This window comes from Asterias rubens, chromosome 7 (assembly GCF_902459465.1).
Source record: "Asterias rubens chromosome 7, eAstRub1.3, whole genome shotgun sequence".
Lineage (NCBI taxonomy): Eukaryota > Metazoa > Echinodermata > Asteroidea > Forcipulatida > Asteriidae > Asterias > Asterias rubens.
Genome location: NC_047068.1, coordinates 20,470,646 through 20,495,920, shown reverse-complemented (window position 1 = coordinate 20,495,920; position 25,275 = coordinate 20,470,646). Strand labels below are relative to the sequence as shown.

Genomic DNA, 25,275 nt, shown 5'->3' with positions numbered 1-25,275 from the left:
TTCTTTTATTAACGAAAGAATGATGGTCCATGACACATCCCATTGTGCTGAGAACCAAACAGAAATGAAAAATTGATGACGTGTTTACTGCTACATCATGAAGAACACTGGTACGGCGGAGAGTGGTAGTGTGTGCGAGTACGGGCAATTCCCTCGGTGTTTGAGTGATGTTTGCATGTCGCTACGTGTCGCCTACAACTTCACAATTTTTTATTATTACACTCTTGGCCGTAGGGGCATCCTTCACCTGCCACTGCTACCTCGTGTTAACAATGGCTACAACCTGGGACAATTAACCACTTTTCTGTCATGAAACAACAAGGCTGGATGTCAATTTAATTGGGTAGAAGGGCCGCGTAGGAGGATAACAAAGACGGTATCTCTCTTCCAAAAACATACCAATTATATGTGTTTCGCTAGGGCTTTTTGGCACTTTTTTATGCAATAATGAGAACCATTTGGCGACATAGTATTGATTGGCGACTGCATTCTCCTGTGCCGAACACGGAGAACTAAATGTCAAATCTCCAAGGAGATCGTTAGGCATCTTAACTTTTAAAAAACACATCTCCAAAAACAGACCAATTATTTGTGTTTCATTAACAATTTCTCGGCGCTCTTTTTATACTATAATGATCACCATGTGCTTACATTGTATTGATTGGCGATTGCATGTCTGTGTCTTCTGCGGATCATTAAACGCCAAATCAACAAGGAGATCGTAAAGACATCTTAACTTTTGAAAAGAAATCTTCCCAAAACAGACCATTATTATTTGTGTTTTCGGTAAGAATTTATGGCGCTCTGCAGTACACATGAGGGCGCTTTTCATCAAATGGCTATGTTAATGCACTAAACACTGTTTCTCGGGCGGTTTTGGGCGTTACAGTCAATAGGGCGGGCGGTTTCGGGCGGAACGGGGATAATAAAGGGCTCATTGTTTTGATTACATCAATAAAATCCGTGGTATTCAAACTGTATTTTTTTCTTGAGGTTAAGATTAAGGTTATGACAACAGAACATAAATTCAGTGAGCTAACTGTTGACAACTTATTCCACTGGTGAATTTGGGGCGCTAGGTGGCAGCAGCATGAGCAACCGAAGCGTCCCAAAAGTACACAATTAAAACACAGAGAAAAATCTAGCAGACGACAGTTAAAACTAGCCTGAATATCTGACGTCACACTTCGAGGCTCGTGAAAAAAAGACGGGGCCGTAGTCTGTAAATAATGTGCATTATAAAACATGCACAATTTAATAGTCGTACAGGAAAAGTTTCCGTATGGCGCCACCACTTTTTCATTCGAAATAAAATAATAATATAGTATCTAATTTACCTGATTGATAATATCCCTTTTTGTAAAAATGAGTGAACAAGTGGTGGCGCCATACGGAAAGTTATTCGTCGTACATACTGTATAGGATACGTACACGCTGTTGTTGTACAGTTACTTGAGAGTTTTGAGTGATTTTAAAAAGTTGCTTTTCGGGAGCAGTCGACGTGTGTTGATCGAATCCTCGATAAAAAAAAATAGCACTGACAGTGACAGAGCGACCAAACAAGTGTTACCAATGTACTTTACGGTTGAGTAAGTATTTGAGTATATGGGCTTGGCTATTAAATACATCCAATGTTTATAACTAAATACATTTTTAAGTACTGTGCTGTGGATTATCAACTGCTGTTTGTAGGCCTATGTCTTTACAGACATTAACGCATTACAAGTTAATACAAGTTAATAAGGCCTACCCTGCAGTGCAGTGATACAGTATCCTGGTTTCATGGGTTTTCAGTAGGATAACAGGGAAAATGTTCTCAAAACTAAATGATTTTCTTTTAAATTATCTATCCAACCTTTTTACAAAGACACTTGCACTTCATGTTTTTATCATGTGTTGAAATCTTAAAAGTTTTGGTTTTACGTTGCGAGAGATGTATCACTTTTTATCAGTCCGCCATTTACAGTGCTAATGCATGCATGACATTGGAGTAAAGTTATAATGTTTTCAACACTTTCATTGGTAGGTATTTATTTAGTATTCAGAAGCTAGTGTATGGTGTGCAAAATGAAGTAATGGCGACTGTGATGAGACCGATGTTTAAAGAGAGCCATTTAGTTTACAGCTCAACAAGGTGGGCTGCCAGATTAGTACTTCTACAAACTAAGGCTTTGCTCACGGGAGCCTTATAGTTGCTTGAAGTACTAGATTAGAATCCGGAGATAAGGCATGAAAGTAAAACACCCCACTTCTTGAAGCAAAAACACTTTACGTAACAATTTAATTTCACCAATTTCAGACCAGCAATGTTTGGTTTCAGCAGTAGAAACCAATCTGTTAGTGTATTTTCTCTTTAATGTAGACATATTAATTGTTACGTTTATCAGAATTTATTACAGTCTGCAGATTTAATAATGTTTGTCATTTTTGTTCAACTCAGGTTCATATCATTTGTTATGAGGCATCCAAGGCACCAGGGAGACTGTTAGCACCTACTACATGTACAACTGTGTCCATCTTTTACTCTTAGGTAAGTTCAGCCTTAATAACTTTTTTATTATTTTGTTTTTTTATAATTTCAATATTTTGTATGGAAGATTACATGCTTAGCCTGGGCGACTAGTTTGAAGTTGCGACTTTTGGTTGCTTAATCGAGTCATGACTACCGTTTCTTAACTTCTTGGTTCATGCCACCTACATGACTAGTACAAAAAATAGTTGTGACTATCTGTTTGGTGAACCAATTGTGTCACACACGACTATTCACAACAACATAACTTACTTACGAAACACAATCTTACATCAGTGACTCAATTCTTTTTTCCTTAGACCATTAATTTGTACTAAGTTGTGTCTGTGGCAAACATTATGCCGTAAACGCATCTTAGAAATAAGTCACGACTATTGTCGAAGTCGCAAATATTTGAGGCACGACTAGTTGAGTAGTAAGTTTACTAGTTGCCTAGGCTTAAAACTTTCATCCATGTTTTTTTATACCAAGATGATAAAATACCCTCATCTAGTAAAGGGCTAGAAACCTCAGTTGGTAAGCGCCGGTACCTTACTCAGAGGTTTTGGTTCAAATCCTGCTCTTCTAGGCAATTTGTCTTTGTTCAACTCCAAACATTTACCCTGTCATTTTCCCTTTTTGGTTTATTATTTGATAAAAAATAACCATCACATTTTAGATTCTCACTTTTAAGTAAAAACAAAAACCTGTTTAAAACATGTAAGAGATTTTTGCAAATATATATTCCTTCATGGTAGTGTTAGCAAATTTATGGTCTGCAAAAAATAATGGTGTTTTTCAATTTTATTTTACAGAACTTTGAACAGAGTTATTTTTTTAATGAGCTTTCAGTTTGACAATACCTTTTATTTTTGAAATGTAGAGGTATGAGGCAGAGGTAAAACATTTCCACAGGACCACAGGCCTGAGAACAGTAGTTTTGGTATCAGGCCAGAACCTGTAAGCGGACAAGTCCATTTTTCTTGTTCTGTTTTATTATTATGAAGAATGATACTTTGCTACATGTATGTCACATCTTGAACAAAAGGTTTATTTTCAAATGTTGACTTTGGTGAACAGATTGCAACTCAATTCTATTAAGTGATGACATGAAGTTGGCCTATACTCAATACCTAAAGACAAATGACAGAAAATCATCTCATTACATGTCTTAGCTCTTGTTCAAAGCAATGGAATACATGTACAACAGGTTCAGGAACTTCTCTTTCCTATTATAATTCTGGTCTTTCAAAAAGTTTCCATTGTTTGATACAGAATTGTTTTGGAAGAGTCTACCTGCTCATTTGATTGCAGCAAAGGTTTGTTTGAAGTTAGCAGGAATTTTGTAACAGTGAATACTTTTCGTTTTATACATTATCGCCCTAGAGGTTTGGTTAAATACAAACTTCAAGTTCATAATAAGTAAGTGTTCATAATATCTTTTGATAAGATTTGTTGAGGAAAGGTATTATGCGCCATTGAATTTTTGGAAGAGTTATTTTAATGCGAATTCATCCCGTAACCTGAAATAACAAGCCATACAAAATACTTGATGTAAATTCAGAAGCGTATTTCACAGATTAGCAGGAAAATCAGGTGACCAACGTAATTTTTGTCAAAAACTTTGTTACCTCAGAGGAAGCTGTTTGTCACAATGTGTTATACTATCAGCAGTTCTCCATTGCTCGACCAATGTAATTTATATGCTAACAGTTACTTTGTGTATATCATTTTACTCCATAGGCTCATAACCCAAGATCTTACATGCCTTCTTTAAGGTAAGTTAATGATAGACAAGTTATTCATTCATTCATTTATTATTGGTTTATTCTTTAAAAAATAAAATTCCCCTGGCAACCGGAGGTCAAATTACAGGAAAATATACAGAGATAAAAATTTTTTTAAAATGACACTATTAGTATTACAAATTTAAGAAATAATGTGTTAAGGAGAGACAAATATTTACAACTAGTTACAGTTAGTTAAATGGAAAGGTATAAACTCTTTTGAAATTTTGGTTCTTATACGTAGGAACACATCACAAAAATAAGCACAAAATAAATATACGGTCAAGAATTAAATTAGCAGCCAAGCAGATCTCATGTACCATCTGTGACTGTGTCCTGCTCACTTAATAAAATAATAATAACTTAATTTGTAATGCGCCAAACAGCTGTCAAAAGACACAAATAATAAATGCCTTGAATGCAAAAGCCTCTAATCCCATAAAGAGAACACAAATTATACAATGAGTGAAAGATGCTAATAAGGCACCTTATCAAAACCTCCAGGTTGGGTTGTATGATGGGTTTCAGTTGCTCTTCCAAAAAACACATCTAGATGCAGTTTGTCTCATTTAAAGCTCAAACTTGTCAATCTCTTGCTATCTAAACTTCTTCACCATTATTCCCCTAACAGGACTTTATAATCATCTCAACAGTCTTTTCTTAAATAAATCGCACAAAATACAAGAGCTTCGTCCATTTTGTTATGGTCTTCAATTTGGTTAGCTTTTCACTTGTCAATGAAGACAGCACATCTCTTACTATTTTGTGTGATATATTTTTGTCTAATTGCGCGACATGCAGAATGTGGTGCATAATTTGTTTTGCCGATCGGTGGGATTTTGCTTATACCTTGATTGCATCAATTAAGACAAGCTACGTTGGTTTGTTTTTTCAAATATTGCTTCATCACAATGTTTTAAAGTCACCTGGAAATATAATTTTTTTTTCTTTCAAACACAAGAGTATATGCTTACGAACAATAAAACAATTTTTTTAGTAATTGTTTGTCACGATTTATATGTTTAAAAAATATATAAAGTTGTTTGGGGGGCTGACTCCGCCTACCCCTTTTGTGACGTCAATCGAGGCAGACTTTGCCTGCAATGCGTATAGTAAACGCACGTGCAAAGTACATGTACGTCCAAGTCGTGAGTTGGTACATTTCAAAAAGTGTTTTTCTGCATTCAGCAGCAATACACCTGGTCGGCATTGCCGGAAAAAAACATTTTTTATTTTGTTTTAAACGTACAAACTCACGATTTGGTCCGTACATGTACTTTGCAATTGTGTTTACTCTACGCATTACAGGCAAAGTCTGCCTCGATTGACGTCACGAATAGCGCCCTCTCGGGTCGGGTCTACTCTTAAATTTGTAAATAACATAAGAACTGATTGTTTAAAACCTTAGCTAACTGTTTATTCACATTCCACTCATCAGAACACATATATTAGTGACAAAAGCTTTATTTTGAAAAAATACCACTTCCAGGTGACTTTAAAATGTTACTTTCTCATGTTTGACAGTAAGTGATCCCACAGCAACTTAAACATGTATTTAAAGATCAGTTGTTTGAGTAAACGCTACAGAAACCAATGTTTTTGAAAGTGTATTTGAGTCCTTCATTATTGTAGCAGTGGTACTGATCAACCTGTAGGGGGGGCAGGCACCAGCACGACTCCTTGTCAGAGCACTCTGGACGCCCATGGCTTAAATGTTCTACTTCATGTAAAAGTTTTGACATGTTGAGTGTAAATAAAGCTCCAGAACAAGGGGTCTGGATAAAACGATCAGCAGTTTTGGAGAGTCCATCTGATGTCTGGTATCCAAGAGCTTCTACAGTTGCCTGTCCAAGCGCAGGAGGAATTGGCAGTGGATGCGTTCCGCAATGAACTGGGGGATGAGCAACTCGATCCACACCACATATTTTCAACTGGCAGTTGCAGCAAAGGAAGGAAAAGCAAGGCTTCAGAGATGTCAACAGTAGTACAGCCTTCACCCCTCAACGAGTGAAGAACAATAGTTTCAGTTGCCATGACTTTGGCCTCTTCCAGTGAGATTGTCCACACCGTAGGTGGAATCGAGACGGACACAAAGACCGTATGGCATGGGACCCCCCCAGACAAAGCCACACACACACAACATGATGGTACACTTCGGAGCAAACAATGTTTCTTGGAAGGTTACATCCCATCCATTGGAGAATGCAGCCAGTGGAGAAGAGGTACCGGCAAAACAACAAATTGCTCTCTAGGTCTGCTGTTACTGCAAGAAAGACTTCTTTAAGGCCAGAAACTAGAGGAGAAACCAGCACACAGCATATTTGTCCACTACTGCAGAAATAGAGTTTCTACCGCCCAGATATTCACCTCCTGCACATGCAGTATTACCCAGCTCGCCCCCGGCTCACTGTCGCGGCTGGTGGGAAGAGTAGCCATTGGGAGCACGTAGGAAGTGCATATCAGTAATACAGAGATGAACTACCCAGGTCAAAATTCCAGTTGAACCTAGTTAACTGGTGTCAACTGGTTCAACTGGATAGTGACCAAACTCGTCCATTTTCCATATTAACCAACTGGTTTGGACTAGGTTTAACTGAGTTCAACTAGGTTGAAATTATAAACCATTAGGTTTCTGTCCATTTTCCGTATTAAACCAACTGGTATTAACTGTGTTTAACTAGTTTATCAACTGGTTTTCAACTAGTTCCAGTTAAACCCAGTTTAACTAGGTTCAACTGGAATTTTGACCTGGGTATGTAGGAGGCAACGGAGCGGGGGGAGCTTTGTGACCACACGAAGCACCCTCAAACTGCTTCATAAAAACAAATCTCAGCCGATGAACCGTCAGAGATGAACGAGGAGCTGACGGAGCGGGGGGAAGGGTTTGTCTCCACTTGGAACATCCTCCAACTGCCCCACCCAACCCAACCAACCCAACCACAGCCAGGCCATCCAGGTAGGGGGACCTTGACGGCACTGAACAATCCCCGCCTCCACATCCACTACACATACGGAACCGTCAGCACTAGCAGGGGGAGATGATCACTTGGGACAGCCCCTGACAACACATCGAGTGGAACTGAGCTACCACGTCTCTAGGGACAGCCTGGGCGACAGGGTACACCTCCACTCAAAGTAGCCCCTGACAACACCTCCCCCAGAGGCTGGTAGCCCAAGCTTGAAAGATGAAGCAGGAATGCAGATGGCCTGGGACCTGGATTACATGACAGCCACCCCATTGTTTATTGCCATTATGAAGAGGTTGCTTGCTGCCTGCTTCTGGGACAAGCCAGGTCCTATGAGGGGGCAGTGTAGTGTAGCAGTGGTGCTGATCGACAGGTATGGGGCGCCAGCATGTGTCTCCACGTTGGAGCACTGCTGGCGGCCGATCGGTAAACTCAGTTGCCTGAGAGGCCGTCCTCTGGTTTAGGTGTTCTTCTTTGTGTAACAGTGTTGACTTGTTGAGTGTAAATAAAGCTCCAGAGGGACAGAAAAGCCAGTGATTTGTATTCTTGTGTTATTTTAAGCTGTGTGCATCGCTACACATGTATTTTTTAACCTGTTATATTATGGTGAAAAAATCATTTTCTTATGCCTCTTCCCTTTGAGTCAATCTTCTCTTAATATCCACACTTCTGTAGAAACATTTAAGTCCAGGTTGAAAGCACATGAAGTTAAAGGCACTGTTCACGTTTGGTAATTACTCGAAATATAAATTAGCATAAAAACTTACTTGGTAACGAGCAAGGGAGAGATGTTGATAGTATAAAACATTGTGAGAAACGACTCCCTCTGAAACAACCTAGTTTTTGAGAAAGACGTACTTGGGCCTAATTTCTCACTGAATCAATAAGCCTTTCATGCCTTTCTAAAAGCACACTAATTTGTTCAACTAGGGTGTTTTTTCTTTCATCACTTTCTTGCAACTTCAATAACCGATTGAGCCCGAATTTTCACAGGCTCGTTATTTTATGCATATGTTGGGATACCTGAGTGAGAAGACTGGTCCCTGACAATGGACCCTTCCAATAAAATATGCTAATTACATTCATGCGTACAGACCCTGTTGGTTGGCAAACACCATAGAGTTGTGCACTAAGCAGACGCGCAATCGCGTGTTCGTCACGCACCCATTAGCCGTGTACAAAACAGCGCGATTTTCCCTCATTTTGCCAACCAAAACGTTAGTGCGCACGCGCTATGTGCAATTTACATATTTCATGGGAAGGGTCTATTACAAATCGTGTTCATACAGTGACTTTAAGTGATCATTAATTCTTTGTTATGATGATTCTTTATTTTACTATTACATAGTTTTTTGAATTAATGTTTCATGTTAAAGCTTTTACAGGCAGTAATGAACTTTATTATGATATTAATCCTCCCACATGTCAGATGGACAGCACAATGTTGTACAAATTAAAACTTGTACTAATGTCTGTCATTTTATTATCCTCAGGTTCATACCTGGTGGCTGCTCATCCCAAGATATCTTCCAACGCACCAAGTAGTTTGTTAGTGTCTACAAGTGTGTCCAAATTATACCCTTAAGGTAAGCATATATAATACCTTTTCATGTAACTGTGAAAGTATGTTACCGTGAAAGTAAATATGACTTCCTTTCTTACACAATAATTCCCCCGTTAAGGTGCAGGACACCTTTATTGGTAAGTGTCAAAGACCAGTCTTCTCAATTGGTGTATCTCAACATAAAAGCACACAATAACAAACCTGTGAAAATATGAACTCAGTTGGTGTTTGAAGTTGCGAGAGAAGAATGGAAGAAAAACACCATTGTCGCGCAAGTTGTGTGCTTTAAGATGCCTTGAATTTGAGATCTCAGCTGAGTTCTTGAATTCAAATTCAATTGTTATTTTAGTAAGAAATAACTTGTCTGACGAAAACTGTGTTCTCTACAGAAAATGAAAAATGGTGCGTTTTGGTCCATATACCAACTCACCCGATTCACGACACGGGCCCTTAAAGAGGCTTTTTGCAATAATGCGCTTTATAAAAAATATGTCCATTCATAAATACCTCTGACAGTTTCGCTGTTCCTATTGGTGGAGAGCGCGTACGTGGGGGTGTTTAAACCTTTGATAATGACCAGTGTTTATAACCGGTTGTGAGCGGATACTCCGCACTAGTCTTGGTGCAAGACGTTTCTTGTTTCGGGCGATGCAGGCGTTGTCGGTGAGTTGGCCGCGCTGTGTGAAAGGAAAACCAGAACATGTTGCACCAAGACGGGCATGCGCAGGAACGGAACCGGAAACTGTCAGAAATAGGTGTCCAAACAATGCAACACACGGACATCGTACATGTACTTACCACGGAGGTAGAAACATACCGAGCTCAAGCACGTCAGAAACGGATAAGTTTTACAGAGTTGCCTACTTTATTACGCCTTTTAACCAAATCGGCATTTATGAATGGGAATAAAAGGGTAGCGAATAGTTCTTTCACGGCCGTTTAAACCTTGCAGGGTATAATTGCCTTGTGATAAAGGCAATTACCTTCGGCTCGGGCCTTTATCACACGACAGTTCGACCCGGCCTGTTTTAAACGACCATGAAAAAAATAGTCCTACCCTTTTATTCCCTTATTATTTTATTAAGATAACCACACAGCAGATGGACAACATGTCAAACTTGTACCAATGTTTGTATTCTTCCCAGGTTCATACCTTGTGACTTCACTTCCCAAGATATCATCCAAAGCACCAAGTAGTTCGTTAGTGTCTACAAGTGTGTCCAATTCATATAGACCCTAAAGGTAAGCATTTGATACCTGTATGTTACTGGAAAGGTGTGTTACTGTGAAAGTAAATAAGCATGACACCCTTTGACCCTGTTCCCACTGGACCCTGCATTGATCTCCCAATTCGAGAAAAGGCCAATCAAGAACCCGAAGGGCGTTCAAAGGGCAATCAAAGAGAAACAGTGGGAACGCGAGGGCAATCAGGATCTGACCGTGCAATTGTGATCCTCCTCGAGAGTAGGATTAAAGCGGGATCTGATCGCCCTTGTGGATTAAACGGGCCATCAAAAGTCTAGTGGGAACGCAAAGGGCGATCAGACCCCGCAATTTGCTAGCAAAACAGTGTTCTTTTGAACCCACTTCCGTTCCCACAAAGGAGGATCAATGCGCGATCATACTCAAGTGGGAACGTGTTCGCGATTTCACGCCTGCAACTAATCTTGTTGCGGGATCCCAATCTCGCAATTGTGGATCCAGTTTAAACGCGGTCTTTGACATGAGCTTTCTTACATGATAATTTACCCCTTAAAGACACTGTGCATTAGTTGGTAATTACTCAAAATAATTATTGTAAGCATAAACATTTACTTGGTAATGAGCAATGGCAAGCTGTTGATGTTTAAAAAACGACACTGTAAAAAACAGCTCCCTTTATTGAAGTAACTGAACTTTTTAGAAAGAGGTAGTTTCTCACTCAAATATTTTTTAAATGAAGTCTTTTTTAGGCATTTGAAAGTCCTAATTTTCACAGATTTGTTATTTTATGTTGGGACACACCAAGTGAGAATCGTTGACAATAAAAGGCGTCCTCTGCCTTTTAAAGGTGGAATGTGTTTTACTGATTTTAAAGGCAGGGTGTGTTTTGGTAATTACTCTACTACAAATTAATTACCATAAAAGCTTAGATGGTTGATATTATAAACCATTGTTAGAAACCATTTTGTCCGCCATAGTATTTGAATGAGGCTGCAAGCATGAAGCCCTTCTCATCAGGCAACTAAAAGCACACAATTCTATGCATCAAGTGTTTCCATTTTTTTTCTTTGGATATTTGATGACCAAAACTGTGCCTTAAAGGCAGTGGACACTATTGGTAATTACTCAAAATAATTATTGGCATAAAACCTTACTTGGCGAATATGCTAGCAAATATGCCAACGAAAGGAAATATTTGACAATCGCTCAAACTTTGCAGCATTCGCTGTGTCTTCGTAAGCGTTGTTTTAAACAAATTTGGAGCGTTCACTGCATTCGCTGTCGATTTTCGTAAGTATTGGTAACGTTGGTAAAGCATGTGTAAGCGTTGGCAAAGTCCTTACAGGCATGGCAAGCGTTGTTAAGCATTTTAATATATTTGTAAGATATTGGTAAGGAGAGGGACGACCGAGGATGATCGAGGGGTGAGACCGAGATGAAAATACTCGCTATCCAATCAACATTTTTGGACAAATTCAGCACAAATTTCAAATATTCATCTTCGTAAGAACATTCGCCACACTGTGAGAGTAGCAATACGAAGCGCTTCCGTAATTTCAGCGTTTGTTGTATTTTTTTGTAATTTTTGTAAGCATTGGTAAGCCATTGGTACAGTTGGTAAAGTGTGTGTATTATTTGTGAGATGATGGTATGGAGAGGTCGAAGGATGACTGAGAAAATATTTATCATCCAATCACAACTTTTGGGTGAATTCATCACAATTTCAAGTATTCGTATTTGCAAGAATATTTGCCACAGTGTGAGAGTAGCATAAGTGACAGGTTTGTTGCTATGTGCATGTTTGGATACACCTAGTAAGGATAGTGGTATTTGGTCAGTGTTCTAGCCAAGGTGTGTTTTGCTTGGTGGGCCTGCCCAACCAGAACTCTAACTTTTGCCCAGAACTCTGAGCAAAATGTGGACCAGTCAAAATATTTTCCACTGAGCATTGATGTGAGACACAGCTAATGATAAGTAGTATCAAATGACATTCAAAATGACAATACATGGAACCATAACACAATATGTTAGGAAATTTGGCATCATACCTGGTGCTTGCACTTCAGCAGTGATGGCCCCATAATTAAACATGAATTGTTTTGTTTTGTTGATCTGTTCGCCCTTGGTGAAATTTGATTTATTGCCCATCACTAAAAGTGCTCTAGCAACAACCCCGTCTTTGACACTAAATGTATAAATGCGTTTAAAGGCACTTGACACCTTTGGTAGTCAAAGACCATTCTTTTCACTGGTGCGTCCCAAAATAGATGCATAAATTAAAAAACCTGTGAAAATTTTATTTCAAGTGGTCTTCGAAGTTGTGAGGAGATAATAATGGAAGAAAAAACACTCTTGTCATACGAATTTGAGGTCTCAAAATCTGATTTTAAATGTTTCTGGGGAAAATCACTTCTATCTCGAAAACTACATTCTTTAGAGCGAGCCCCTTCTAACAATGTTTTATACTAACAACAGGTCTCCATTCCGTGTTACCAATTATTTGGAGTGTGATAACAATGGTGTCCATTGCCTTTAAATTATTAACTTGTCTTGTAAGGTTAAGACTTGACTTGATTTGAACAATTTGCTCCCCAAAACAGAATATACATGAACACGGAAATGTACATATTATTATTCCCACTCTTAATACCTGTAGTAGCTTTTACTATTGCTTTTAAATTAAGATCAAAATGTCCTGATCTAGAATTAATCTCTTCCTTAGAAAATATTTGTTATTTTTATTATAGACCTTCAAGATCATGAGTCACATTTCGATATTACTGTTGATCGATTACCTCAGATTGAAATCAAGAACTGCATGATATGCTGCATAACTGCCATGTTTAACTTATTCAGTATTTATTTAAAGTAACTTCCTGTAGTGATATTGTACACAATTTCGTTTTTACCTCCAGATAGTCTTGGTATAGTCCAACCTTACAGTCAAGATGTCTAAACTAATTGTACACAGACTGTTTGATGGTGAGGTCTGACATGATCTGATGATGAGATATGATCATGGTGAGTTCAAAACTAATAGAAAGTTTCTAATAGCTAATTGTAAATGCAACTTCAACCCAGAACAGACTTGACAAGGGCCTTCACACCAGCATGATGAACCTTCACAGGTTAAAACCCACAAGCTTTAAGATATCCAAGTCCCCCCACTCTTTGAAACCCACAGGCTTTATAAGACCCCAGTACCCCCACTCTTTAAATCCCACAGGCTTTATAAGACCCCAGTACCCCCACTCTTTAAATCCCACAGGCTTTATAAGACCCCAGTACCCCCACTCTTTAAATCCCACAGGCTTTATAAGACCCCAGTACCCCAACTCTTTGAAACCCACAGACTCTATGAGACACCAGTAACCCCACTCTTTGAAACCCAGGCTCTATGAGATCCCAATACCCCCACTCTTTGAAACCCACAGTCTTTATGAGAACCCACAGTCTTTATGAGAACCCAGTACCCCACTCTTTGAAACCCACTGGCTTTATGAGATCGCAGTACCCCCACTCTTTGAAACCCACAGGCTCTATGAGACACCAGTACCCCCACTCTTTGAAACCCACAGACTCTATGAGAACCCAGTACCCCACTCTTTGAAACCCACAGACTCTATGAGAACCCAGTACCCCCACTCTTTGAAACCCACAGGCCTTATGAGAACCCAGTACCCCACTCTTTGAAACCCACAGGCTCTATGAGACACCAGTAACCCACTCTTTGAAACCCACTGGCGTTATGAGAGCTCAGTACCCCCACTCTTTGAAACCCACAGGCTTTATGAGAACCCAGTACCCCACTCTTTGAAACCCACAGGCTCTATGAGACACCAGTACCCCCCCCCCCCCACTTTAGCAGGCTCTATAAAACCCACAGGCTTTATGAGATCCCGGTCCCCTAACTCTGTGAAACCCACAGACTCTTTGAGACACCAGTACCCCCACTCTTGGAAACCCACTGGCTTTATGAGATCCCAGTACCCCAACTCTTTGAAACCCACAGGCTCTATGAGACACCAGTACCCCACTCTTTGAAACCCACTGGCTTTATGAGATCCCAGACCCCACTCTTTGAAACCCACAGGCTCTATGAGACACCAGTACCCCACTCTTTGAAACCCACTGGCGTTATGAGAGCTCAGTACCCCACTCTTTGAAACCCACAGGCTGTATGAGACCCCAGTACCCCCACTCTTTGAAACCCACAGGCTCTATGAGACACCAGTATCCCACTCTTTGAAACCCACAGGCTCTATGAGACACCAGTACCCCACTCTTTGAAACCCAGTGGCGTTATGAGACCCCAGTACCCCCACTCTTTGAAACCCACAGACTCTATGAGACACCAGTACCCCCACTCTTTGAAACCCACACGCTTTATGAGACACCAGTAAACCCACTCTTTGAAACCCACAGACTCTATGAGACCCCAGTACCCCCACTCTTAGAAACCCACAGACTCTATAAGACACCAGTACCCCCACTCTTTGAAACCCACAGACTCTATGAGACACCAGTACCCCCACTCTTAGAAACCCACACTCTTAGAAACCCACAGACTCTATAAGACACCAGTACCCCCACTCTTTGAAACCCACAGACTCTATGAGACACCAGTACCCCCACTCTTTGAAACCCACAGACTCTATGAGACACCAGTACCCCCACTCTTAGAAACCCACAGACTCTATAAGACACCAGTACCCCCACTCTTTGAAACCCACAGACTCTATGAGACACCAGTACCCCCACTCTTTGAAACCCACAGACTCTATGAGACACCAGTACCCCCACTCTTAGAAACCCACAGACTCTATAAGACACCAGTACCCCCACTCTTTGAAACCCACAGACTCTATAAGACACCAGTACCCCCACTCTTTGAAACCCACAGACTCGATGAGAACCCAGTACCCCAATCTTTAAAACCCACTGGCTTTATGAGACCCCAGTACCCCCACTCTTTGAAACCCACAGGCTGTATGAGACCCCAGTACCCCCACTCTTTCAAACCCACAGACTCTATGAGACCCCAGTACCCCCAGTCTTTCAAACCCACAGGCTGTATGAGACCCCAGTACCCCCACTCTTTGAAACCCACAGACCCTATGAGACACCAGTACCCCCACTCTTTCAAACCCACAGGCTGTATGAGACCCCAGTGCCCCCACTCTTTGAAACCCACAGGCTCTATGAGACACCAGTACCCCCACTCTTTGAAACCCAAATGCTTTAAGGACCCCAGTCCCCTACTGTTTGAAACCCATTGGCTGTATGAGACACCAGTACCCTCACTCTTGGAAACCTGCAGGCTTTATGAGAACCCAGTACCCCCCACTCTTTGAAACCCACAAGCTTTATGAGACACCAGTACCCCACTTTTTGAAACCCACTGGCGTTATGAGAGCTCAGTACCCCCACTCTTAGAAACCCACAGGCTCTATGAGAACCCAGTACCCCCACTCTATGAAACCCACTGGCTTTATGAGATCCCAGCACCCCCACTCTTTGAAACCCACAGGCTCTATGAGAACCCAGTACCCCCACTCTATGAAACCCACAGGCTCTATGAGAACCCAGTACCCCCACTCTATGAAACCCACTGGCTTTATGAGATCCCAGCACCCCCACTCTTTGAAACCCACAGGCTCTATGAGAACCCAGTACCCCCACTCTATGAAACCCACAGGCTCTATGAGAACACAGTACCCCCACTCTTTGAAACCCACAGGCTCTATGAGATCCCAGTACCCCCACTCTTTGAAACCCACAGGCTCTATGAGAACCCAGTACCCCCACTCTATGAAACCCACAGGCTCTATGAGATCCCAGTACCCCCACTCTTTGAAACCCACAGGCTTTATAAGACCCCAGTACCCCCACTCTTTGAAACCCACTGGCTTTATGAGAACCCAGTTCCCCCACTCTTTGAAACCCACAGGCTCTATGAGACCCCAGTACCCCCCCCCCCCCCTTTAGCAGGCTCTATAAAACCCACAAGCTTTATAAGACACCAGTACCCCTACTCTTTGAAACCCAAAGGCTATAAGGAGACCCCAGTCCCCTTCTCTAGCAGGCTCTTTGAAACCCACAGGCTCTATGAGATCCCAGTACCCCACCCCTTTATAGAGAGTTCCTTACATCTTGAAATCAGTTGAAATTTCCAGCATGCCACCTGAATTATTCATTTTTTGTTTGTTTGATTTTTTTTAGGGGAGTGTGAAATAAAGTGAGTGCAACATTTGATACTCAATGGGACCATGCATAAGACTCCATGGAGTAGGATGGACAGCCTACAACCCTAATGTAACTCAACGTCCCGAGTACAACTATACAGACGCGACAAAGCTGGACAGCTACCCAATATGGGGACGCCATGCCATGTACCTCGGTGGCGGATACATCTTTGATGTGGATGTCAGCAGTATAGAAGGGGTCAATGCTTCCATGAAGAGGATGTATGAATAGGCTTGGATTGACAGGTACACACGCGGTCTCTTCATTGAAATTTCCGTCTACAATACTCAGACAAATCTCTTCAGCTCATCAACTTGATCAAGGAGATCTTACCAACTGGAGGTCCCAATTTTGTTTTGATTTTTCACACTCATAACAACAGACAATGTTCAGCAATAGCATTATGTAGCAATGTCACAGACACGCTTATTGATAATTTTGGCAAGGGTGATCTTCATTGCAAAGAAATGTAACTTTGAATTTGATAAAAATGCTGCAAATTACCCTTATCATTGATCAGTCAATCATGCCACAGAGAACAGAACAAGGAGTACAAATTATTTGTTCTAAAAGCAGGTTTAATTTTATGTTTAATGTAAAATACATGCCAACTTAATTTAACATCATTTTATGTATGGGGGTGGTAAATAACACCAGAATAGTTCACAAAAGAAAGGTTAATGCTGAAGTGGCTTTTCTGTTGGCAGAAAAAGTATGCGTGGTGTAGGATTATGGCATAGGCCGAGTTTCTAAATTGTTGCACTGTCACAATTATTGCTTTTTGATTAAAGGCACTGATGGACACTGGGTAACTACTTAAAATAGTTTTTAGCATTAAAACTTACTAGTATAAAACACTGTGAGACAGCACAAGTAAATTGGTTTTGAGAAAGAGGTAACTTCTCAACCCCCCCCCCCCCCCCCCCGCCAAAAAAGGGAAAACTTTTGGCCTACACAACTTTAGGCATCTGAAAGCACACACGTTTGTGCGACAAGGGTGTTTTTCTTTCATTGTTCTCTTGCAACTTCGATGACCAATTGAATCCACATTTCACCGTTTTGTTATTTGATTTAAATGTTGGGATACACCAAGTAAGAATACTGGTATTTGGCAATTACTGAAGGTGCCAAGTGCCAGTGTAAAGAATACAAACTTTTAATGTTACAAAGCTTGCACTTTTTATTTCTTTAATAAGGCACAATATTTCTGATTTTGAATAAGTTTTAACTATACCGGCATTTGATATGCTTGCTTTGTTAACAAATTAGAACTAAAACGAAACATGATGATAGGCTGGAGTTTAGGATAGAGAAATTCAACATAGTGTCTGGATGACAACAGTTAAAAAAAGAATATATTTGCATTGGATATTTAGTTTTAAATAAACTATTTATGCGCACTTAGAACCCCTTTGGAACACTAAGCAGGATCTAGCAAAAAACAGGACCCAATTTCATAAAGATGTTCAACAGAAAATATTGGTTAGCAGATTTCTTTTATAAACAAAACTGAGTGGAGCACCCATCGCAACATTAATAACTTTTTTTGTGGTAGCCTGCTTCTGCTAAGCAATGTTTGTATTAATTTTAACAAGTTTGTATACTTAAACAGGCTTTATGAATTTTGTGGACCTAGTCAACGATGGTCCCAAAAAGTATCTGTTTTTAATTTGTAAAAAATTGTTTAGCCTTCATAATTTTATTTACTAATCATGATAACGTTGATTAAACTTCTTTAAAACAGCATTTACTTTCAAATCTCTTCATAAACTGTACAAGTTTTACCTTCAATTTTGGCATAAAAACTAAGCAAAAGGTACAAACTGTTTCCCATTAGGGGACATGGGGAGGACAGTTGGGGATTTGTTATACAGTGGCAATTGTTTCATTCCTTAACTATAACTATGGGCTAAATACTGCATTCCTTCAAAGCTTCAACGAACCTTTTCCCGCCAGCCTACAGTGACGTTGGCCTATATTCGATCATGGGTAATTACTTTAAATATTTAAATTATCAATTGTGTCAGTTCAATATTTTTATAATGAATAAACACACCACTGCGTGAATATGCGCTACTCTATAAATTGACCATGGCCTACAATTTGTTTACTCACTTTGTCAATATTGTTCTTTCCTATGAATCCAGGCTCACCCTCCCTCAAGGAAATCTAGTGCAAAAAATGCGCTGTGAAAATCTGGGCCATTCCTGCCCCCCCCCCCCCTCCTCCAAAGGAAAATTCAGGCTAGCTTTCCTGACCACCACCCCCCTTAAAAGTTTAGGACATTCCTGCCCCCTCCCCCGGCTTCAGTGAAGACCCAGACCATTCCTGCCCCCTCCCCCGGCTTCAGTGAAGACCCAGACCATTCCTGCCCCCTCCCCGGCTTCAGTGAAGACCCAGACCATTCCTGCCCCCTCCCCCGGCTTCAGTGAAGACCCAGACCATTCCTGCCCCCTCCCCCGGCTTCAGTGAAGACCCAGACCATTCCTGCCCCCTCCCCCGGCTTCAGTGAAGACCCAGACCATTCCTGCCCCCTCCCCCGGCTTCAGTGAAGACCCAGACCATTCCTGCCCCCTCCCCCGGCTTCAGTGAAGACCCAGACCATTCCTGCCCCCCCCCCCGGCTTCAGTGAAGACCCAGACCATTCCCGCCCCCTCCCCCGGCTTCAGTGAAGACCCAGACCATTCCTGCCCCCTCCCCCGGCTTCAGTGAAGACCCAGACCATTCCTGCCCCCTCCCCCGGCTTCAGTGAAAACCCAGACCATTCCTGCCCCCTCCCCCCGGCTTCAGTGAAAACCCAGACCATTCCTGCCACCCCCCCCCCCATGTGAAAATGTATTGACTTATTAACCAATTTTCATTTATTCCATCATGCTCTAATACAATCTAAAACACACAGCAATACAAGCTAGGAACTTTATGTAATCATATTTTTGGCATTACTCGTTTGTTATTATTGGAATGTGGCTCAGCAAAATGTGTGGGTACGCAAAGAATTTATAATAATTTTTGGCTCGATGTGTTCAAATCGTGGTCTAATTTTACTCGGGTCCACTTACCCACAACTACAGTGGAGGTACTAAAGAGCACGCTTTGGTTTAATGATAAAATTAAAGTTGGTGGGAAGTGTATTTATTATAAACATTGGGAAAGCAAAGGAGTTAAGTTTATTTGCGATCTTATTGACGAGAATGGGGATTTTCTCCCTCTTGAAGATTTCAAGAACACATTTAGTGTCCACACTAACTTCCTGGAGTATAGTGGGGTGTTAAGAGCTATTAAGTCGTCCTTTAAGGACATCTTGATAGAACACTCGCATCTTAATTTTCCTTTTTTACCTTTCAACCTTGAAGTCCTTTTAAAGGACAAAAAGGGGTCACAAAGAATCTATCATGTTTTAGTCTTATCTAAACAGGTCAAAAGGAAATTTATTGACAAGTGGAACGTCAAACTTAATACCAACCTCGATTCTTCGAAGTGGTCTTTTATTTTTAACATTCCCTACTCATGTACTGTGGACACTAAACTAAGATGGTTTCAATTTAGATTAATCCATCGGATCCTGGGCACTAATTCATTTTTGTTTAAAATCAATAAGACCGACACTAATCTCTGTACATTCTGCAAAAAAGAAGAAGAGACCATTTTCCATCTTTTCTGTTCCTGCACCCATACTATTTCTTTTTGGTCCTCAGTGTTTTCATGGATAAAAGAACAGACTAATTTCTCCCTTGCAATGGATAACGAAGTCTTTCTTTTTGGTAATACCAAAAATAGCAATGTGGTTAACTTGATCCTGTTGATATGTAGATTTCATGTGTATACAATGAAAATGATCGGGAAACGCCCATCACTTTTAGTTTTAAAACGAGAGGTGAAAAAGTACTATTCAATGGAAAAATTTATGTTTTTTACTAATGGAGTAAACTTCAAGTTTTATCAGAAATGGGACTCATTTTTGATCTTAGGCCAAGGTTAACTTGCTTTTGTTGTTAATGGTATTGTATATTGTATTTGTCATGTAAGAACTGTTTGTACGAATATTGAGACAAGTGACAGTGGAAAATAAATGAGAATCCCTGGGATTATTAAAAAAAAAAAGAAAAAAAAAAAAAAGGAATGTATAATTATTTAAAAACATTTGGAAAACAATTTACAGAGACATATCAAACAAACAAAAACCAAACAGAGGCCTAGGGATTGCCAAAAAGCGAACCAAATCACTATCCAAAGGAGTAAACCCTTTAACTATAAGAAAGTAAATAAAACAAGCAATTAAAAAGGGGAGCATTTTAGAAATATATATGAACCATTAAAAATGAACCTTTCAAATAACTTTGGCAAGAGGGCATTTAAACAATCGAACAATTACAGAGAAACACATCATGAAAGAATCTAAGATATTAACATGGTAGCCTGCTTTCTTTTAGTGAACGCCAAGGTATTCCAAATATAAGGTGAAAAATTGTTTTTTTTAAAGCAGTTCATGTGCGGCTGTAGATTCTGTGCCCCCCCCCCCCGGAGATTTGGTGTCCCCCCCCCCCCCCAAATGGAGAACTGTGTACAAACTACTCGCAATGGCGCCCTCTTTTGAATCTTCCCAGCCAGCCCATGTTATTTTTCCCTTTGGGGGACCGAATCTCTGGCGGACAGAATTCCCCAGGACACCCGCTCAATAATTATACCTTTGGTGGAGGCAATTAAAATCAAAACGAGAAGAAGATATTTGTACTGGTTAGCAATGGGGGGGGGGGAGTTGAAGAATGTTTAGGCGATCTTTGTAACCTACATCCCGTCTACAATTAAAACAAGCTCTGGTATTGTTGAACATTTTCGAGAAAACTACCACAAATAAATTGATTAGATTGAAATGGATGCCAAGGAAGCCGGAGAAGTGGTCTGCAAAAGATTTAAAAAGTAATGTGAGGGAAACTGAATGTTTTGAACGAACTGTAGGCCTACGCCTACAAAAACTGATATTATTGAAGTATTAAAAACATTCGCAAGAGAGTTCACACAAGTACTTGTTTTACGACCTCCAGAGAGATTTGATTGAGTATTTTAGGGACAATTATTAAAGACAATGGACACTATTGGTAATTGTCAAAGACCAGTCTTCTCACTTGGTGTATCTCAACATAATGCATAACATAACAAACCTGTGAAAATTTGAGCTGGATTGGTCGTCGTAGTTGCGAGGTAACTATGAAAGAAGAAACACCCTTTTCACACAAAGTTGTGTGCTTTTTATGCCTGATTTCGAGACCTCCATTCTAAACTTGAGGTCTCGAAATCAAATTCTTGGAAAAATTACTTCTTTCTCGAACACTACATTACTTCAGAGGGAGCCGTTTCTCACAATGTTTTATACTCAACATCTCCTCATTACTCGTTTCCAAGTGAGGTTTTATGCTGAAAATTATTTTTGAGTAATTACCAATAGTGTCCACTGCCTTTAGGCTGTGAGTACTATTCATCATCATTTTGCATTTCTGCATCCTAGAAATCATTGGTAGAGCATGATCTTCCAGGGAGAAAACCATGTTGAGCCCTCGAAAACCCAAGCCAACTTGCTCCCCCCCCCCCCCCCGGTGAAAGGCTAAACCGGTTTTTAGAACTTTCGTTTCCATATCTGTAGAAATTTTGGGGTGTTTTCGGCAAAAGGCGCGTCGAACAAAGTTTGGTATTTGTTCCTGATCTAAAAATTTATGTCAATATCAATTTGACAAAAATATTTCTGCTTCGAGGAGAAGTTATAGCAGTTAGCCCCTATGGAAACAATATTGGTGATTTTTTCTTGTAACGATTGAAAAAATAGAAAAACATTCTTCTTATTGCAACCAGAGTGAAACAACACTGTGGGGCCAATGGCCCCCTTCATTTCTTAATAAATAAAGAAATAGTAGTAATTAACACGTTTGTAAGGAAATAAAACAAGGAAATAAAACAGCAGAGTTTTAACAGTAAACCCCACACCCACCTGAAATACCCACCGTAACATTCTTTTTTTTTGCCATAGCATTAGGCCGTGTCCGAAACGACGACTGCGGCTACAGCTACGTCTAGATCAGCGCGTCTCGTCAGCGGTTTCACGAAGTAGCACTCACTGCTATACCAGCAAAAAACAACAATCAAAGAAAACGGCCTCTGAAGTTGAACACTTTTTAGAAACCCGCCTCCCTTCAAAACTTCAAAGTATTTCCATTTAAATTTTTCAATGTAGATACTTGATGACTTGAACTTATCAATTAATCTTATTTTGACTCATTTGCATAATTAATTATGAAACTAGACACAAGAGAAGATGCGTGCTACTTCGTGAAACCAAAATAGTGCAAAATATGTCTTTTTGCGTTTTCACGAAGTAGCACTCGCCTATGTAGACTTGTGGACAAGTCGTTAAATCGGCCCCACGTGCTGAGATAGTGCTCCCCCGACAACACTGCTCTCGCGCGAACTCACTGCTCTCGCGCGAACTGATGGCTCCCCGATTTTGACTCCTCATTAACGACTTGTACAAGTTGTCAGCGGTTTGTGCACAGCCTATGGGCACTTCAGCCGAAATCGTACGGACGCATCTGATTGGTCGATGTCGTTAAATCAATGAATATTCAACATGTATATGCTATCAAACAGTACACCCTGTATTGGATGGGTTCGGGAAGTCACATGTATGAATGAACGATCAACAAACCTGTCAGCGTGTATGTCTACACACTATCTAGACGTCGTGTGTGTATGGTTGTACTTTTGAGTACGGATTTTCATCGGGAACTTTGACGTGCATATTAAATAAATAACTTCGTCTTAACTTGGTCTGACTTGGTTGATAAACTTGAAGAACAAGATATAGAAGCAGCTGTCAAGTAGCCAGTTTTCTCAAGGCATGCAACATGCAAGAGATCTGCTCACGTCGACGACAGGTCGCAAGGAAGAAGAAGAAGAAGCCGCCATTTATATGCATCATGCCAACACACACACACTGCACACAGCGTGTATTGATTGATGAAAGGCAATGACACTTTTGTAAACAAATGATTTGCACCGGCCGAATATTCGATGTAATCAGTAGCCTTGCTCAAGGCAGTGGTGATGGTTGGTGCATACTGTGTTGGCATCATGAAATCAACACAGGTGAGCTTGCTGTTAAGTTTCTTAATTAAACTACTAATAAATTTGCGTTGACAAATAATATTGCAAAAATCTACCTCCATGGAGTTACCGGTAACTTGGTTTGGGGCTTCTTACTTAAAAGAACAAGTTTTGTTTTGAAGTAAAACTGAACAAAACATGTGTTATTATTCATATAACTCACTGGTTCCACCATGGAGGTCGGTTCCACAAAAAGCACTGTCGTCAGTGGCGGTTGCACCGACACACACAGGTTATTAAAATTGAGCCCCTACTTCTAAAGTTCTAGTTCTACACAAGGTTACTTGTTTTGCATTGTTGTTGGAACTTTTGTATCTAGAGAGTAGAGTCTCAAGCAATGCAAAAAGTACCAAATTCACTGTTTTTGTTGTTGTTGGTTTTTATAATTAAACATAATTGTTGTTTTTTTTAGAAACAATAATAAAACATAATAACAAAATGTTTAAAAAATTTAAACACTAAAACTTAAATAAGATTTGAAATTACATGAGAGTCTTTATTTGTGATGGTGTTGCCTAGAACCTCACTTTAGCCCGTAAGTATTAGGTAGGTTTTATGAGCTGCATGTTATGCCAGCAAACACGTGAACGTGAAGGTCAAAACATTGTGTTGTTAGGTGACGTCACCACTTTGGGCTTATTTCATGCTCACGTAAGACGTCTGCACAGAGAGGTACCTGACGTGAAAAATGGTATCTTCATGTGTGATTTTAACAACACAATTTTCTGACATTTACGTTAACTTATTTGCTTGCAATAAGTATTAGCCTATCATACTACGGATAGTATTACACAATCAACATAAGTTCAGGTCAACATTGTGTGTTTCTTTCTTTTCTCCACAGGGTCACATGGCAGCCTGACAGTGCAAGGGAAACACTCCTCGTTTAAGAAGGAAGTTCGTTCCACCCCTACCCCTAAGCTGCTGTAAAAACTGTGAAAGTTTGATCTCCTGCCTTACTGCGAGTCATGGGAAAAGTTAGCCGAGATGGATCTGCATTGGAGTGAAGATGTGTACGCAAAAACTGATACAACTCTAGACACTCATTAAATTACTCTGGTGCCTGATTTATAAAGAAATGTTCATACAAACAAAATAATCTTAATTGCAATCCTCTGTTTAATTGGTAACCAATGAAGCGATCTTAGAAGGAGCATGGCATCACGACGGCGATTTAACCTAAATATAACACGAGCAGCCCAGTTCTGCAAACTGTGAAGTCTCTTTTAAAATATGCATGTGGGTTTTCTGTAAGCAGCCCATTACAACAATCTAACCGAGAAAGAACATGGCTGCGAATCACATGATGTTATGAATCGTCAGATACATACTTCCTAATCTGTGACACATGAAATCGAACAGACTTGCAAAGCTGGAGCCGTTTTCACGAAACGTTAATCTTAGGGTTTGCATGTTACGTTGCAAGGCTGGGACTCAACTCAAGTCGTAAGATTAACACAAGTTGGAAAGAGTTTGGTGTAAACGAAAGCAGGTCTATTTGATCAGTCATAGACAATTCAATCAAAATATGCACCAAAGTTCTTGACTGATGTGGATGGTGCATTCTGAATAGTTCCAAATGTAAGAATGACATTTATACTGTGCAATTACCAACAATTATTTTGCTCATTTTAGTTAAAATTTATTCTTTCCAATCCAAATACTTAAATATCCAAAGCACAGACTGAGAGGGTTTGATAATGTATAAAGGCTAGGCGGTTGTGCAACATAGGTAGAAGACCCATTTAAAATGTTCATTCAAGTTAGTTTTCCCATATCCACCACCGTTTACATTTCTGTACGGTCTTCTAGCGGTGTCCACCCGAAGGTCCGTTAGTCCGAAGGTTC

General features: G+C 40.3%; 2 long non-coding RNA genes across 2 annotated transcripts; both read left to right on the top strand.

The window, feature by feature from the left end:
• The first annotated feature begins 1,445 nt into the window (after window positions 1-1,445).
• On the top strand, window positions 1,446-17,129 carry LOC117292902. Its single transcript, XR_004519331.1, has 7 exons — window positions 1,446-1,589; window positions 2,441-2,530; window positions 4,253-4,287; window positions 8,756-8,848; window positions 9,972-10,068; window positions 12,945-13,050; window positions 16,252-17,129. It is a non-coding gene; the product is annotated as an uncharacterized LOC117292902 (long non-coding RNA).
• Window positions 17,130-23,004: 5,875 nt separating this feature from the next.
• On the top strand, window positions 23,005-24,776 carry LOC117292173. The gene is made up of 2 exons (XR_004519267.1): window positions 23,005-23,409; window positions 24,272-24,776. It is a non-coding gene; the product is annotated as an uncharacterized LOC117292173 (long non-coding RNA).
• Window positions 24,777-25,275: the final 499 nt, after the last annotated feature.